Source organism: Periplaneta americana, chromosome 10 (genome assembly GCF_040183065.1).
Source record: "Periplaneta americana isolate PAMFEO1 chromosome 10, P.americana_PAMFEO1_priV1, whole genome shotgun sequence".
Classification (NCBI taxonomy): Eukaryota; Metazoa; Arthropoda; class Insecta; order Blattodea; family Blattidae; genus Periplaneta; species Periplaneta americana.
Window position 1 is genome coordinate 121,361,073 of NC_091126.1, and position 12,987 is coordinate 121,374,059.

General features: G+C 34.3%; 1 protein-coding gene across 1 annotated transcript in view; it reads right to left on the reverse strand.

Annotated features, from left to right (window-relative positions):
• ltl (larval translucida) overlaps positions 1-12,987 on the reverse strand; it is a 147,094-nt gene that overhangs the window by 92,271 nt on the left and 41,836 nt on the right. The gene's annotated exons all lie outside the window — the stretch shown is intronic.

The window sequence follows — 12,987 nt, forward strand, 5'->3', positions numbered from 1 at the left end:
GCACATTCTTAGCTATCTCTAGAACGGAAATACTAACCATTTTCTCTCGAGAAAGTACCAAATCCTATCTCCACAGGTCACTGAAAACAGTGTTTTACAACAGAAAATACCACATCCATGCTGACTTTAATGCCAAAACATACCAAATCTCAAGCGCGTTCCTATTGGTTCTCAACTTTGCATCACTGATACGCCACGCGTCGTGCAGCAATTTCATTGGCTATTATGATGACGTGTTAGTTGTTTGTGTAATGGCCGCCACTGTAAGTTTATTTGTGAATGTTTTACAAGTACAACTTTTATTATTTCAAAGCAAGTATATAGTGAACATAATGAACAGCGACATATTCATATGAATATGAAGATGAACCTGTGGTTACTGATAAACCTAAGAAGAGGCGCAGATCAGAGGAAGATTGAAAAAAAAATAAAAAGAAGATAGGTACACAGTGTGAATGCTTCCAAAAAATGTAAGATTGATTGTAAGGATTGCACAACATTTTGCATGATTCATAAGCTGACTTACGACCAAATTAATAATTTCAACATGCAATATTGGAATAATAAGGATGCTGTAAGTCAAAGAAATTTTTTAATGTCTCATACTGATGTTCAATCTCCGGAAAGAAGAAGACCAAATCAAAATAAAATGGAAGGACCTAGTAAAAACAAAACAATCTGTTATAATATCCCAACTTCAGATGGTGGTCTACCAGTGTGCAGAGCTTCATTTTTGTCTACACAATGTTGGTTGATGTTAATTTTATTATGATGATTAGAACATACAGTACATAGCCTCCATTTTGTGAAATTTAATGAAGAATGTTTAATATTATGATTTAATTTTCACTGCAGGCTAAAGCAAGGAGAAGCATTATCGCCTTTACTTTTTAACTTCGTTCTAGAATATGTCATTAGGAAAGTCCAGGATAACAGAGAGAGTTTGGAATTGAACGGGTTACATCAGCTCCTTGTTTATGTGGATGACGTGACTATGTTAGGAGAATATCCACAAACGATTAGGGAAAACACGGGAATTTTACTTGAAGCAAGTAAAGAGATAGGTTTGGAAGTAAATCCCGAAAAGATAAAGTAGGCCTCTATGATTAGGCCTATGTCTCGTGACCAGAATATTGTACGAAATGGAAGTATAAAAATTGGAAATTTATCCTTTGAAGAGGTGGAAAAATTCAAATATGTTGGAACAACAGTAACAAATATAAAAATGATACTTGGGAGGAAATTAAACGCAGAATAAATATGGGAAATGCCTGTTATTATTCGGTTGAGAAACTTTTATCATCCAGTCTGCTCTCGAAAAAGCTGAAAGTTTAAAATTTATGAAACAATCTGTATGGTTGTGAAACTTGGACTCTCACTTTGAGAGAGGAGCAGAGGTTAAGGATGTTTGAGAATAAGGTGCTTAGGAAAATATTTGGAGTTAAGAAGGATGAAGTTACAGGCGAATGAAGAAAGTTACACAACGCAGGACTATATGCATTTTATTCTTAACCTGACATAATTAGGACTATTAAATCCAGACCTTTGAGATGGGCAGGTCCATGTAATACGTATGGGCGAATCCAGAAATGCACATAGACTGTCAATTGGGAGGCTGGAGGGAATAAGACCTTTGGGAAGGCCGACACGTAGATGGGAGGATAATATTAAAATGGATTTGAGGGAGTGGGCTATGATGGTAGAGACTGGATTAATCTTGCTCTGGATGGGGACTGATGGCGGGCTTATGTGAGGTCGTCAATGAAGCTCCGAGTTCCTTAAAAGCTGTAAGTATGTAAGTAAGTAAATAATTCCTGTACATCCCCATTCATAATGCTGAATTATTTCATGCCAATATGTACATCAAATTTTGTTGCCAAAATGTACCAAATCCAAACTAAAATCATTAATAACTTCTTGTAAATGTGTGAAATATCTTAAATATATGCCTAAATATTATTGACGACACATAAAGAATAGTGACATGAAGCCATAACGATATATAATATTTTTAGAGCTATGAGCAGTTTTTTTTTTCATTTCCTATAAAATTAGGTCTGTTGGATTTGGTACGTTTTGGAAACAAGCTCTCATAAATGAACTCTAACTTTTTGTACGAAACCATTAATCACGAATAATACATTATAAACAATATATTTGTTAAAAATTCATATTTCGAAGCAATAATGTAGAACACCGAAACGTATATTTATGACCAAAAGGTTAAAGTAAAAAATTCATAAAATAATGTACATATATAATAGCCGCTATGAAATTTGAATCTGAAGTCTGATTAGTGTAATATGTAACAAGTCAGCGATGTATGCAATGGAGGGAGGAAGGAACTAGCCTACTACTACTACAACAACAACAACAACAACAACAACAACAACAACAACATTATCTCCTGGCTTAGTTGCCTCATGAGCGATGCCTTATAAGGTTTAAACCTGTCTTTGGACAGTTGACTAAACAACAATGAAATGTGGTACGTAGTTAATAGTGACAAGAGAGTGACTAATACCCCTTCGAAAATCCGGGTGAGGACAATTGTCTAAGAAAAAACGATGAAGGTCAAAAGGCTTTGGATTTTAAAATAATCTGGATTTATGTCACGTTAAACATTTCCGTATTTCGTGGAATGCGAGTTGAATCCAAAGTGTTTTCGTAGTGAAATTTTAAGTCTTAATATATTATTGTTATAATTATTTTACAAATTTCTAGCAAATCGTCATTTAATATACTCGTATTATCTAATACAATATCGAAGTATGTGGAGTTTTACACTAAACACTGTAGTCCAGCTGAATTAGTTTGTAATTTACGTCTTGACGCTGTTACATTGTTTGCTCCAGTAGGCCTACATGATGGTGGCTGCTACTCTGTGACGGGCAAACTGATGCGATGTCTCATGTGCGTCCATCTAATAATTTTTCATTATACTGGTTAAGGGGTCACATCATTGTAGGTCAATCCGATATCATTTGTTTTTAAATCTATACTTTCAACGATCTCAATGCAACCGTGAGAAATTTAGAGACGGTAGCGGGTAGAACATTAGTGCCGCTAGATAAGGCTTCTGCATAATGAAAAAAACATCTGTGTGACAATGTGAGACAATGTTCTTTTTATCAGCGGTTACACCATCACACTACTCGTTTGCTCCGGACACACTGACAAAGAGGGAGTGCAATAACATTTACTGTCATGAAAGTGTTCCACGTAGAAGTAGTTCTACAGGAATGTTACATTCACACTTGCGAATATTGCTTTTCACGACGTGATTCTGTTCATAGAAATCCACATGCTGGAATAAGAGAGACTACGGATCCCATTAATAAAAATATATTTAGAAAGAAAGACAAGAAAAAAGGAAGAAATATGGGGAAAAAAGAACGCAAGAACATGAAAAAGAAAAAAGAAGAAAAATACGAACGATAGATTGATTTGTTTAAAATCAATAAACAGGAATGTAACTTATTAATCTAAGTCCCGTAACACACTTGAGTTTTCGCTAGCGAGAAATGTGTTGCGAGAAAATTCAGAGATCGATAACATGAATTCAAATGGACGTCCACACACTGGAAGAGATTCTCGTTCGAGGCAAAAACCTCGCGCGAGTTTCTCGCTGGAATCGGTAGCTCAGCGAATTTTCTTGACACATTTATCAAAGATGTTTGACATTTATACTCTTTATGACGATTGAATGTAGAAAAAGATATCACAGGTGGCGATGAATTGTATTGTTTTTATTTGAAAATGAGGAAAGATGGCTGATAATTGCAGTCAGAAACTTATCGAACTTGTACGATGTCACCCGTAGGCCTACGTATGTATATGATACACGGGATGAAAACTATAAAAACACGAAACTTAAAGAAGAAATCTGGAGACAAATATCAGATTATCTGAAAATAAATAGGGCTATATTTTATTTTGATGAGATTTATTAGTATTAATTAAACATTTGAAATAATGTATATATATGTCTCAACAGTTTACAAATTACATAATTTTAATCAGAACATAGCAAATAATCCTCTATCATACCATGAATGGCAAAAAACTGAGGTCCATTCAACCTGAAATAACACCTAAACGTATCATCATTCAAATCGAAACCAGTGTCCAAAACTTGCCCTTATTTTCGTAAGATACAATGTGATTTTCAGATATTTCTGGCTTTAATTTTAGGCCTACTTTTTCTTTTCATTAACAAAATATGTTCATGTAACTCCATTTCCTCATCATCTGAATACTCAGATTCAACATAGCGTTCGTACGTAATTTGTAAAGTACAATATACTTAAAGGTTATATATTTAAGTATGACAATATACGTAAATACATAACATATAATATTTCCCTCAACGAGTGATTACTGTAATCAGAAAATGCTTTCTGCGTGAAGGCAGTGCATAGATGATCATAGCGAGGTGTAATCTGTGATAGCGAGAACTCGCTGAGTGTGTGGAGGAAGGCTCTTCGCCTCTTTCTCGCAACACATTTCTCGTTAGCGAAAACTCTTCAAGTGTGTTACGGGCCTAACCAATGTTGAAGCTTCCTTACTTGACAAATTAGTTTGAACATACTTCCATACTAGACATAAAATTTATGACATTTAATGTCAATTATTGTTTCCGTTTAAGAAATCGCGGCCTTGGTTTGACAAGTTCTAACTAACAAAACTGGCAAAAATGTGTTTTTCATTTGTAATCACTCTTCATAATACGTCTAGCTTATAAATACATTTCAGCACCATTTGTTGAAAAATGAACGAACTAGCAATGTGACAGAGTTCTATCTGATGACTACTTTTGAAAATATTTCTTTTGACAAAGTTCTAACTGCAAGCTGCTACTTTTCCCTCGCAAAGATCCAGGAATTTAATTTGTGTTACGCATAGCTAAGCATGATATATTTTACTTGTAATTTTCATAGAGTATTGATAAATATATGAGTAATGTGTTCAGATTATTGATAATTAATTGAAAACAAATATCAGTATAATGGTACTTTTTCCTCCACAAGAAACAGCTATCAGCATAACGAAAGTGGGATATCAAAGTGCTGACGATATGTTCTGTGATGACTACCCTGATTATTAGATTCCTCCTACTTCATCTGATAATGATGATTATGAAAAAACAACCCCAAGAATGCAATTTCTTCAATTAGGTGTTGTACTGTTTCACAGAATTATAACGCCAACAGTAGCATTTCGATGGACAAAGATTTACACAATGAAGAAAGTTTTGAGTATATAAGATAGCCAAACATTACATAAGATGATTTTTATGTTCAATCCTTTCGTTTTTCACTTGGCCATTTTTTTCACGTGTTCATAACATTTAAAGATCCCCGTTACTTAACATGTACATTTTTTATTCGTCAATAATAAATTTGATGGCTACCTTCACTTTCAAGAAACTCCTTCTTAAACCAATATTTTTAATTGTGTAATTATTTATTTAATTTAAAAATATAATATAAACAAATAAAATATATAAATACATTTAAATAATACAAGCGACATTGAAATTATAATAGGCCTAGTAACAATAAAAAATACATATGTAATTAACTATTAATTTCAGAAATCACCAAGAAAATACACCAAAAAAGAAGATACGGAAAGTAGTGTCTAATTCACATTCATGGAAATGCAATATTCGAAGTAGATATCCTCCACATATAACGTCAAGTGAGATTGGCCTTTCATGAAGAGTGATTTAACAGAGATCTGATTGTTTTCACAAAATATAATTTTAATTTCTGTGATTTATTTAATGTCAGTTGTTATCCAATTATAAATTAAAAGAGAACAATTTTTTACAAATATAGTTTGACAAAGTTCTATCAGCACTTAGAACCTTGTGTCACCCTGAAAATTCATTATGGAAGGACACAGTTCTAATTGCAAAATTAAATATTCTAAATGAAATGAATAAGTGGTCTAATTAGGCTATGAAAGTATGTAATTATAAGTTCAGTGCTTTAAGATGCCATACGTAATATTTCATAAGTATAAGAAACTATATGTTCATATTACAATAAATTGAAACTTTGAAGCTCTATATCTCAAAAATATGGAAAAAGTAGTTAGAACCTTGTCAAACCAAGGCCACGAAATATACTCTTAATAGGATAACGCGTACGTATTACACAATATGCCACCTTGATAAACGAAAAGGGGGCAAGGATTGAAATCATGCCGCAAGAAGACGTAACTAGAGAAATTATTCTTACATTTATGATAATATTGTATTAACGCAGGAAAATTACGGGTAAAACTAACTGAAAACAAATATAAGATGATATGCCCTGTATACGTCATAAAGGTGCTTGAGTGGCATTGAGATAGAGCTCCATCCTTACGTCGGCATTAGAATTAATAAGAAGCCTTCATAATTTATGTATATTAGTGAAAAAGTTCAAGTAAACTTCAAATATAATTACTAACTTATCGATCAAGTATTTTAATAGATTGGAAATCCTCTTTCCCTTATACCGGTCCTTGTATATGTAGGACTCAGTAACAATACTTAACTGTGTGAGATACAGAGATGCAAAATAAACATTCAAATCTTAAAACTGACAAACTGTTTTAATTTAGCTTTATTGACTTCTCCGTGGGCATAGCAGTTATTGAAGAGCCTTCGACTCCCCATTCCTGGGGTTTTCAACCTGACACTAGACCAGGCCTGGGTACTAATACCTCAATCGAGTCACTCCATATTTCCCCTTTACTTCCCACTACACCTTCCCAGGCTGAGACGAGTAGACAGGAAGGTAAGCATTGCTCAGTGACGGATTGTACAAGGCAGGCATCATAGCTTTTACGAAATCTCAGCTCTCGCTGTTGGCCTGAAATCCATCACTGATCACTGTGCATTTGTTTACAAGGCAGTGTAAGCGAAAAGACATGGGTAAGAGTTCCTGAGTTCCGTTTCCTTTTCCCGTTATGCCCAGACCTGAACTAGGCAGACACATGATGGGATTCTCGTAAACGACACCGCTCCGAACTCCACAAAAGACAACACAGGGCTTATTATTGGCAATGGACAAAAAATATCCATTCGAACCTATGACCGAGAATTCCATGCAGGGACAAAATCGTGCGCCTTAGTCATTGTGTACACCGCGATTAATTAATTCTTGAGGCACTATTCATTATGACGTCGTTCTCGGATAGACTATTGTCGACAGAGCAAAGGACGAAACGCGCCGACACTTGAAGTATCAAATTCAAATCCAAATTTTCAAATGTGTTTATTTAATACATTACGCTTGAGCTACATTAGGCATTGCAGCCCGAAAGAGGAGAAGCTCGTGCTCAGGCGCAGTTCAGATCAGTTATACAAAATATTTAACAAAATTAAGAGCGTTCATTGAGCACAATAACATTAATAAGGTGCTCGTACCAAATAACGCCACCTTAACACTTCAGTCACTTTTGCTCTGGTAATAAGTTATGTACAAACACGAAAATTATGAAACAGAAACTGTAATCTTATCTTTACAAAGTAGCACAATGAAAATGGATGTATTTTATACCGAACAAAAATTACAACTCAAATAAGAAAACTTTGTAAACTGGCGTTATTAGGAACAGGTTATCCAATTAACGCCACCCATTTTCTAGTAACTTATACACTTAAAATTATCAATGAATTAGTTTTCCTAAGCAACACAAATTGAACTAAGCAACTAAATTTGAGTTTCTGTTAATAAAAGATACAAAATCACTCAATACTAATGAAAGATTCTTGATCTGAAACTGAAACACCAGATGGACTAGGAAAATATGTTTTCCAGTGACTCCTTACTTAAAAAAAAGAGACAATGCGACACAGTAGAAAGATATTAAACACAAAAGCATTTACCTTAGTTTAATATGAATGTTTTGCAATAAGTAAGACAAAAAAATTTAGTTACGAAAAAAAAAATTAAGGGTTCGATAAGCAATTTAACCAATATCATCACTGCACATCCTGAACATTTGTAAGTTGAAAGCTTAGTGATTTTCCTGATGTTTTCACACTTATCATGTAAATACCTCGCACAATATGAACATAATGACATGTTCTCAACGCGATATTCTTCACATATAAAACACATCCAACTAGTGCTTGCACTTCATCCATGGGTTGCAGCTCATGTGTTGTATTACTGGAAAGGCAATACAGTGTGATTTCGTAATTATCAGCGGCACTTGCAATGTTTGAGTCCAGATGAGAAGATGCTCCATCAAATATCAACACCACCTCTCCTGCCACCTTATATCGGGCGAATTGATCAAGCCAATGGGCGAATACAGCAGTTGTCATAGAGTCCTTGGCACTCATGACAGTCTCTATTCCAAGAGGCATATCTGTCTCTCACTCCGGCTACAAACGCTGGCTTTTGAAGATAACCATACGTGTACAAAGAGCACTAGCGCATGTAACAATAAATTTATTGTGATATTTTCTGCGTGCTCAGATGCAACCAGATGCTCTTTCTTGCACCTCTCCTAGCCAGAACAGTCTGCTGATGCTGTACTGTCAGCCTTAGTATTAACATAACCTAAATTTTTGTCTGTAGACTTTTAACGCCACATGGCGTTAAAGCGCTACTGAGTACTTCATAACATCACATGCCTGTTTCTCTAACATTTTCAAATTTTATAGATAGCAAATACTTTCTATACATAGAAGAATGTTTAAGGATCACGAAAATATATAGTTTAATATAGTTATTATTTGCTCAACACACAAAATAAAATATTGCCTCTTACCTTGATATAAGAACAGCCATTCACTATCAACGCACAACAGGAAAATGATGGAATATCATGTCACTCGTAAATGTCAGCGGACAGCTAGTAACTCATTTCATCACTAGATTGCAAGCGAATGCAGGCTACAGTAGTGCACTACCGAAAACTTGTGTCGTTAACAAAAATTAATAGGCTGGCGTTAAAGGTATACTTGGCGTTATTTGGCTCAGGGACCTTATAGGCCTATAGTAAAATATATGCAGTATGTAATAATATATACAAATAGAAAATACAAAAGTACATGAATATTAGAGTATGAATTTTTAACTCAATTAGCTTAAAAGAAATACAAAACAATTAAATAATTCATTTAATTTGTTTCCTAAATCTATGTGTGTTAAGTGTACTTAGTTCTAATTAATGCATTAAGTTATATATTCTGGGTCCAAAATTTCTGCTGTGTTTTAATCCAGCAGTCGTATGGTATTTGGGTGTGTTTAGAAAGAAACTGTAGTTTTGTCTCGTACAGTATTCATGAGGATCAAATTTAAATTTATTGTGATTTTTATGGAAGTACATCAGCAATGTTTATTTATAAATTTCTTCTAGATTTGATACATCAAATTTATGAAAAATTAATTTTGTTGGGTAATCTAAAGATTTATAAGACAAATTTGATAATTCTTTTTTGGACAAATTTAAAGAGTGGAGTGATGGTTTTACCATTCCTTCCCACCATTATCATACTGAATTATTGATTGAAACAGCAAAGTACACACTACGTAGAACATAAATAGGTAAATAAGAACGTAGAATGGAAAATTTGTGGTTTGTTTTACGCAATCTGTTACAGAGGAAGGAGATATGCTTGTCCCATTTTAAATGTTGGTCAATAATAATACCTAAATATTTAACTTGTGAGGATATACTCAAGGCGTGACATGAGCAAGCAGGTAGGTTGCAATCATGTATTATTATATTTCTAATATTAATTATTTTTAGTTGTTCAAGGCCATGTGACGTTAATGAAAATGGTATTAATTTTGTTTTAGAAACGTTCAAAGAAAGTAAGTGAGCATCCAGCCATTCTTTAATAATGTTAATACAATTATTAGAATTTTGAAAATTTCATTTCAACTCGATCCGTATAACCACAGTATCATCAGCATAAGAATATAGAGTACCAGAATATTTCTCAATGTCAATTTTAAGAAAATCGTTGATATAATTATATTAAAAACAAAACAGGACCTAAAATCGTCCCCATGAAGCACACCTATATCAATGTTACGTGATTCACTAAGATGATCACTGATTTTAGTTAATTGAGTTCTGTTACTTAAGTAAGATTTAAGTAATTTTAAAGCCAATCCATTAATTTCCAAGCTATCCAATTTATCCACAAATATACTGTGATTGACTGTATCGAAAGCTTTTTGTAAGTCTAGAAAAATTCCTAAACATTTATTTCCTACATCTATTTGTTGAATTATTTTTTAAGTAACTGCCATAACGGCATCATCAGTGCACAATATTTTTCTGAAACCAAATTGATTACCATTTAGTAGTTTATGTTTTTCTAAAAATTGTATTAACCGTGTCTTAATATATTTTTCAAATACTTTAGAGTGACTAGGTAATAGTGTAATGGGTCTGCAATTATTAAGATTATTTTTGTCACCAGGCAAGACATTTTCATTATATTTAATTTATTTTCCTCCGAGTTATTTATTCGTACCGTACATTAAACTATAGACCAGGGCTGTGGTTAAGCCTGTCTCTGAGCGCGCTCGCGCTCACAAAAAAACCAGCTGCGGACAGGTGGATAGAAACGATAAACAACGCAGAGGCGTACTCTGGATTGTACTCACTCCTCTGTCAGACCCATTAATGCTGGCGTTCCTCAAGTCTCTATCTTAGGTCCGATATTATTCAATGTATAGCCTATACTTCGGACATGCCTGCAACACCAACTGCACAAATTGCTATATATGCAGACGATACAGCTATTTATGCAACCCATCGCAAATCACCTTCAGGAATCCTTAAACATCATATGCCCTTGGCTTGAAAATTGGAGCATCGCATTGAACTACAACTAATGCGAAGCAATGATATTTTTTTACTTTGTATCATCCTGCTAATCCTCCATGCATAAATCTTTCAACCAACGTGATACCGTGGAAACCAAAGAATGAAGCTGTAAAATACCTTGGTGTGCACTTAGATCGCCGTCTATCATGGAAACATCACATCAACAACAAACTTAAATTGGCCTACTTAAAACTTACTAAATTATATCCGCTCCTCAACAAGAAGTCATCTCTAAAGCTACAAATTTGCATACTGCTTTACGCGTCTCTATTACGACCTCTACTGCTTTACACCTGTCCTGTCTGGGAAGGAGATGCAATAAGTGAAATTAAGTACATCCCGTCATTTCAAATAAAGTCCTACGAATTTCACTCAGTTCTCCTTGGTTTGTCCGTAACAGCCAGCTAAACAGAGAAACTGGTATTGACACAATCAAACAGTTTATTTATTCACAAGCTAATAAGTTCTATAACAACTTAGAAAATGTACCAGGCGCCATCCACTACTCTCTCGGAAGAAAATCCACATTTCCCACCAGAATCAAAAGCAGAATTCCAATGGACCTCATATTATAATCAAAATTTATCATCACACCAACCAATGTATATAATTTATTAATAATTTTTTGTTCACTGGGGAACCCAATCTAGGCAGCCCTCAATTCCATGTCACATATTGTATTTGTATTTTATTTAGAAGTGATTTGTACAGCGGTAAATGCGCTGATCGATCAATAAATTACACTGGTCAACAAAATTTAAACTTTTGTCTGTTAAATGGGAAACAATGGGTGATTCTAAGTGGCTTTTTTGTGCTGATTTCAAATCTTTTTACAGAACTTTTCCATCACCCAGGGTTTTAGAGTAATCACATGAAAAACATTTTTCGTATCTATACATTATAGTATTACGATATCTTAGCTGAAATTAAATTTATTGACCTAAAATGTATGTGAAGCATATTTTCGGCTGTACTCTACTTGATGAACATCTCTTTTCAGTATCCAACAATAGTCTGCCAACATATTTGGACATCATTTACCCTGGTAGCGCCTTTCCATTTCCACGATGTCCTGGTGGAAACGCTTCACAGCCTTAGGTTTTCATGAAAGAAATCGAGATGGGATGCAGAAAGTGCATTTTTTAAGACATATTACATCCCATGATCTTGTAGTTCTCAATCATCTCACTGACAAGTTCTCTATAGTTCTCAGACCTGAAGTTTCCTAAAAAGTTCTTGAAAACATTTTTGAAATGCGCCCATGGAGCTGTTTCTTGCATATTTAACTGGTTTTCAAATTTCGTATCTTTTATCAGTTCCCTTATTTGAAGTCAACAAATATTCCTTCTTTTAGTTTAGTTTCACGAGCCTAATTTGATATGCAGTGGAGGCAATAAGATTTTTTCAGAACTTACAAGTGGTTGGTGAAGAACATTATGTTGTCCTGGATTAAAATGATTCTCTCTTTGGCCAGTTCTTTTTTTATACAATGATTACTTTTATCTCTGCTGTCCAACTTGCACAAGTAGCAGCAAAATTTAGTATAGCGAAGCTGTAACCCAAGTGAGATAGCTATTACTTTAAAATCTCCACGTATCTGCCAAGAAAAATTTTTACACTTGATAGTGGTTATATTTGTTTCCATTATGTAGTAACGCTCCTTTCAAACTTGTTTTCGAGGAGTCTATGAACAAATGCCAATTCTCAGGTTTATGCTCAATACCTATTGACTCGAACAAATTCTCAACATCATTGCAGAAAACTAGGTCCTCCTCTTTAGAAAACAAATGCTCAAATTTCTTTTGGCATTGGCGAAAGAAACTTACTTTGGTGTTACCTGCAACAGCTTCCAGCTTTTCAATCTTGAGGCGAGTAATTCTCCCTTGCTTTTACTTAAACCAAGATCCCGAACCAAATCATTTAAATCCTCCTGTATTAGAAAGTGAGGTTCATTTATAGTATCAACTTCCACAAAATCTGGATCATTTTGTAATTTAGTCTGAACATCAGGAACACTTGGAATTACTTCAGTCAATGTTATGTCATCTGGAGGAGTTGGTATGGGAAGTCCTGACCTATGAAGCACCCGCCGAATTGCAGAAACTAAATATTGGTATTTAACAGTGTCTGGAC